Source organism: Etheostoma spectabile, chromosome 14, assembly GCF_008692095.1.
Source record: "Etheostoma spectabile isolate EspeVRDwgs_2016 chromosome 14, UIUC_Espe_1.0, whole genome shotgun sequence".
Lineage (NCBI taxonomy): Eukaryota > Metazoa > Chordata > Actinopteri > Perciformes > Percidae > Etheostoma > Etheostoma spectabile.
The window spans coordinates 9,395,371-9,401,466 of record NC_045746.1 but is presented as its reverse complement, the minus strand read 5'-3'; the positions used below and the strand labels follow the sequence as shown (position 1 = coordinate 9,401,466).

At 40.1% G+C, this 6,096-nt stretch overlaps 1 long non-coding RNA gene across 1 annotated transcript in view; it reads left to right on the top strand.

Annotated features, from left to right (window-relative positions):
- Positions 1 to 3,239, top strand: part of LOC116701732 (uncharacterized) — a 17,395-nt gene extending 14,156 nt beyond the window's left edge. Inside the window, exon 3 of the long non-coding RNA XR_004334996.1 lies at positions 3,227 to 3,239. This is a non-coding gene — a long non-coding RNA (uncharacterized LOC116701732). The remainder of the gene's footprint in view (positions 1 to 3,226) is intronic.
- The last annotated feature ends 2,857 nt before the right edge of the window (positions 3,240 to 6,096 follow it).

Sequence of the window (6,096 nt, the reverse complement as noted above, 5' to 3'; positions counted from 1 at the left end):
ACTACTCAAAGCGCTTTTACATAGTACAGAAACCATTCTGTGGCCGAGGCTGTACAAGGTCCCACCTGCTCATCAGATAAACACACACACACACACACATTTACACTCAGATGGCAACTCAAGGTTCAGTGTCTTGCCTAAGGACACTTCGAGATGGGACTGCAGGGCCAGGGATCGAACCACTACACATCCGATTGGGAGGCGTTTCTCAAATAAAGATAATTTATTCTGCCAAATGATGTATACAATATATAATTTAAATCAACAATTATTGATATTGAAATGGATATAAGGATCATATTTAAAGTGGATACTTTCTAAATACAATATCGGGATGTAGGATTCCTTTTTTATTCTGTGGGCATATGCTTATGTTTAGCCTAGCATACATTTAGGCAACATTTACATATTTATTTAATTTATTACAGCCAATGAATGCAGAAAGTTGGTCAGAATCTCGCTAGCATCTGTAATAAATATAATGAAATAATTGTGAGAGTAGGGTTTGGTGTGTGTGTGTGTGTGCGTGTGTGCGTGTGTGCGTGCGTGCGTGCGCGGTAGCAAGTTCAGACCAAAGAGTAGCAACAAGATGAATCCTCCACTTACTTGCAACACTCTGAAAGCTGCTAGTTCAATTTCAATTCAATTTCAATTTTATTTATAGTATCAATTCATAACAAGAATTATCTCAAGACACTTTACAGATAGACCACACTCCGGAATTTACAAGGACCCAACAGTTCTAGTTTCCTCCAGAGCAAGCAACAGTGCGACAGTGGCGAGGAAAAACTTCCTTTTAGGCAGAAACCTCGGTCAGACCCAGGCTCTTGGTAGGCGGTGTCTGACGGGCCGGTTGGGGTTAGAATGAAGAGTGGCAATAACAAAAATAGAAAAATTAGTAGTTTGTAGCAGTTCTTTGTGGTAGTTCATGGCATAGCAGGACGCTGTGCAGCATTACAAGGCACAGAGGACAGCAGGACGTAGCAGGACGTAGCAGGACGTAGCAGGACGTAGCAGGGCACCACAGTGTAGCAGTTGAACATGGCATCACAGAACGTGTAGCGGAACCATGGCAATAGCTGCTACCCTGATTTCGGAGCCTCTCTGATCCAAGGGAACATGCTGGGGAAAAAAGAACATAAGGACTCCGGGGAATGACTCCCCAGAAATAGGTTAGTAACAAGCATTTCTGGGACATGGATGCACATAAATGAAAAGATGGAGAGATAGGGAGAGAGGGCTCAGTGTATCAAAATAAGTCCCCAGCTGTCTAAACTATTACAACAAAACCAGAGAGACGAGGTAAGAGAGCTCCAGCGGCCGGGCCAGAACTCTCCCCAACCGGATCGGGCTGTATGCCAAGTCTCCCTTTGGTTCTATTATATTCTTGATTATATGATAGATAAATCTGAAAACTATGTGACTAGCTACTACTCCCTAACAATATTCGATTCTATGCCCTAACTAGTGTATCAAAATAAGTCCCCAGCTGTCTAAAACTATTACAACAAAACCAAGAGAGACGAGGTAAAGAGAGCTCCAGCCCGGCCGGGCCAGAACTCTCCCCAACCGGATCGGGCTGTATGCCAAGTCTCCCTTTAGTTATATTATATGATAGATAAATCTGAAAACAATGTGACTAACTACTACTCCCTAACAATATTCGATTCTATGCCCTAACTATAAGCTTTATCAAAAAGGAAAGTCTTAAGCCTACTCTTAAATGTGGAGACGGTGTCTGCCTCCCGGACCCAAACTGGAACCTGGTTCCACAGGAGAGGAGCTTGATAGCTGAACGCTCTGGCTCCTGTTCTATTTTTAGAGACTCAGGAACCACCAGTAACCCTGCATTCTGGGAGCGTAGTTCTTCTCCAGGGTTGTAAGGTACTATAAGCTCTTTAAGATAAGATGGAGCGACAGAGAGCTTTGTAGGTGAGAAGAAGGATTTTAAATTCTATTCTAAATTTTACAGGAAGCCAATGCAGAGAAGCTAAAACAGGAGAAACGTGATCTCTTTTCCTGGTTCCTGTCAGAACACGTGCCGCAGCATTCTGGATCAGCTGTAGAGTCTTTATGGATTTTTTCGAGCAGCCTGATAACAGAGAATTGCAGTAATCCAACCTAGAAGTAACAAATGCATGGACTAGTTTTTCTGCATCATTTTTAGACAGGATATTCCTGATTTTTGCAATATTACGTAGGTGAAAAAAGGCGATCCTTGAAATTTGCTTTAAATGGGAATTAAAGGACATGTCCTGATCAAAGATGACTCCAAGATTCTTCACTGTGGTGCTGGAGGCCAGGGTGATGCCATCCAGAGTAACTATATCTTTGGATAGTGCGTCACGAAGGTGCTTGGGTCCGAGAGCAATAACTTCAGTTTTATCGGAGTTTAACATTAGAAAATTACAGGTCATCCAGGTTTTAATATCTTGAAGGCACGTTTGAAGTTTAGCTAACTGATTAGTTTCATCCGGCTTGATTGAAAGATATAATTGAGTATCATCTGCATAACAATGAAAGTTATGGAGTGTTTCAATAATACTGCCTAAAGGAAGCATATATAAAGTGAACAGGATTGGACCGAGCCAGATCCTTGTGGGACTCCATGACTAACGTTGGCGTGCACAGAGGATTCATCGTAACATTAACAAACTGAGATCGATCTGATAAATAAGACTTAAACCAGCTTAGAGCAGTCCCTTTAATGCCAATTAAGTTCCAATCTCTGTAATAAGTATAATGGTCAATGGTATCAAATGCAGCGCTAAGATCTAATAACACAAGTACAGATAAGTCCTTTGTCTGAAGCAATTTGGAGGTCATTAGTAATTTTCACAAGTGCTGTCTCTGTGCTATGATGAACTCTAAATCCTGACTGAAAATCCTCAAATAAGCTGTTGCTATGCAGAAAGTCACACAGCTGTTTGGCGACTGCTTTCTCAAGAATCTTAGAAGAAATGGAAGGTTGGATATAGGTATATGTTGGCTAAAACATCTGGACAAGGTTTGGCTTTTTCGAAGAGGTTTAATTACAGCTACTTTAAAGTGCTGTGGTACATAGCCTGTTAATAAAGACAAATTGATTATATTTAGTAGTGAAGTGTTGACTAATGGTAAAACTTCTTTAAGTAGCCTAGTCGGGATGGGATCTAAGAGGCAGGTTGATGGCTTAGATGAAGAAATAATTGAATTAAATTGATAAAGATCAAGTGAAGCAAAGCAGTCAAAACATGTATCTGGTTTTACAGCTGTTTCTAAGGTTCCTGAGTTTAGAGATAAGTCAGTGCCAGTTAAAGGCAGGTCTTGGTGAATTTTGCTTCTAATAGTTATAATTTTATCATTGAAGAACCTCATAAAGTCGTTACTACTAAGAGCTATGGGAATACTTGGCTCAGTAGAGCTGTGACCTTCTGTTAGCCTGGCTACAGTACTGAAAAGAAACCTGGGGTTGTTCCTATTTTCCTCTATCAATGACGAGTAGTACGCTGCTCTGGCATTACGGAGGGCCTTCCTATACGTTTTAAGACTATCTTGCCAGGTTAAACGAGAATTTTCCAGTTTGGTGGAGCGCCAGATCTTCTCAAGTTTCCGCGATATTTGCTTTAATTTGCGAGTTTCAGTGTTATACCATGGAGCTAACCTTCTTTGTTTTATTATCTTCTTTTTTAGAGGGGCAACAGAGTCTAGAGTCATTCGTAGCGAGCCTGCTGCACTATCAACAAAATGATCGATTTGGGAGGGACTAATAGCATAGGAGTCCTCCGTTACTTTGGGACTTGGTAATGAATTAAATGCTAACGGAATCGTATCCTTAAATTTAGCTACAGCACTATCAGATAGACATCTTGTATAGGATGTTTTGCCTAACGGCGTGTAGTTCAGCAGTATAAACTCAAAAGTTATCAAACAGTGGTCAGATAGGAAGGGATTCTGTGGGAACACTATTAAAGTTCATTTCAACACCATAACCAGAACAAGATCGGGGTGTGGTTTAAAACGGTGAGTCGGTTTATGTACACTTTGAGAGAAGCCAATAGAATCTATAGAGAGATAAACGCAGTGCTAAGGCTATCATTCTCATCGTCCACATGAATATTAAAATTAATATTAAGTTCAGACCAATGCAACGAGAGATCTTGATCACACAATGACTGCTTATGTCTAACTCCCGACTTTTTGGCTCTATGTAGCTGGATATGTATCATTTGTTGCATCTAAATAAGAATGGAGATACGGTTAGTGATGAGATGCTTGATACAGTTGCTGAATCTCAAGTTCAAGTTTATTGTCATATGCACCTCAGTACAGAGTACCACAGCAATGAAGTACAATATGCCTTTTTGCACTCTCTCAGCACCAGTCAACAGTAACAGTTATTATAATAATAATAATAATAATAATAATAATAATAATAATAACATAAATAGCATTTAAAAAAATAAATAATCAAGCACAGTAGACATAGTGACTAAGTTCAGACCACAGCCCTCCTTCCTGCTGTGCCATCATTCAGTAACCTTATTACCTGGGAGTAAAAGCTTTCCCTATAGCGTGATGTGCGCATTGGGATGCTCTGCAAACGTCTCCCTGATGGAAGGAGGGAGAAGAAGGTTGTGTACAGGATGACTAGAATACTGCATAATACGTTGTGCCTTCTTAGTACTGCGTTTCCAGTAAACATGTTGCGGCGGTTCAAGTGGAACTCCGATGATTTTAGATGCAGTTTTGACCACCTCGGTCAGAAGATTAAGGTCATGTGAAGTAGCCCTACCAAACTACACTACAATGTTACCTGTCAATATACTCTCAATTGTACAACGGTAAACGTTCTGTAGGATATTCAGGGACATACCGTATTTCTTAAGACACCTCCAAAAAATATAGCCTCTGATGTGCCTTCTTAATGGCACACCTGATATGAAGCGACCAATCTTTGATTTTCTGCTTTGTTTTAACGCCGCTTGGCTCTCACCCGTAGATAACCTTCCACCTCACTCGTCCACATACCTTTACCGTGCACGCAGGCGCTCGTTGAGCCACTAACACTGCCATTTCGACCAGCTGACACACTACACACCGACACACACACACAGATGAATGGTGAGGGAAGATTGATTCACCGTAGTTAGTTATAGAGAGTGCACGTATCTAAAATAGGCCTAATGAATGGCGTCCCTGGTGAGCATACGATGGTGTCACCAAATTTTAAAAATCAAATCATTAAAAAGGAAATAGCTTATTACCATATTTGAAAGCACCTCCAGTGGGTACAGTTTGGTTACCATGACAGCTGAGGTCAAGAGCTTTCCATAACAGCTGGTCCTATGTGTGTAGCACTTCCTGTTACTAAATGACATGTACTGGATGGAAGGTTTAGAGTTCAATATATCAATGCAGGAGTTGTGGATCTTCTTCAGGCATATGTTACTATCCAGGTTGAGACTTTTCCAACGATGTGTTTGGTTTAGTCCTCCATCTAAGTTTTAAATTCCACATATCATGGAGACCACTTTGCAGGCCATTTTTGGCCCCTTATATGGGATATTTGCCCTGGGTTCAAATGCTGCACACATATCAAGTGACATATTGTCTTATCATGCAGCTGACATAGTAGTTATAAATAAAAACATAAACAAAGCGACATGTAGCCCACTGAAGCACATCACAACCACAACCTATACACAACCCTTTGCATCATGTCATGAAGCTATTGCGCACATATTGCCATCCTTTCTGGCAATATAACCATTGTGATTGATATGAGTGTCATCTTCTGAATATAATAATTCATGTTACCCCACATTGTTATTAAAAGAAAACTAATAATACCGTGTAATATTAAATTAAACAAAGTTCCACACATAATTATGCCCATGCTTTTTCCCCTTTTGTTTTTAGCTATGAACATTTATCAACCACAAAACTAGAACAGAGTTCTTGAATAATAATGTATGGGGAAAAAATGAAAAATGCTCCCCTTTGTAATTATTTTTTTTTTCCCACAACAATACAAGTCAAATTACACATAATGCAAATTTGTCAAACAAGCCATTAAGCTGTATTTGTAAACACTGGACTGTGAGGTTTTACATA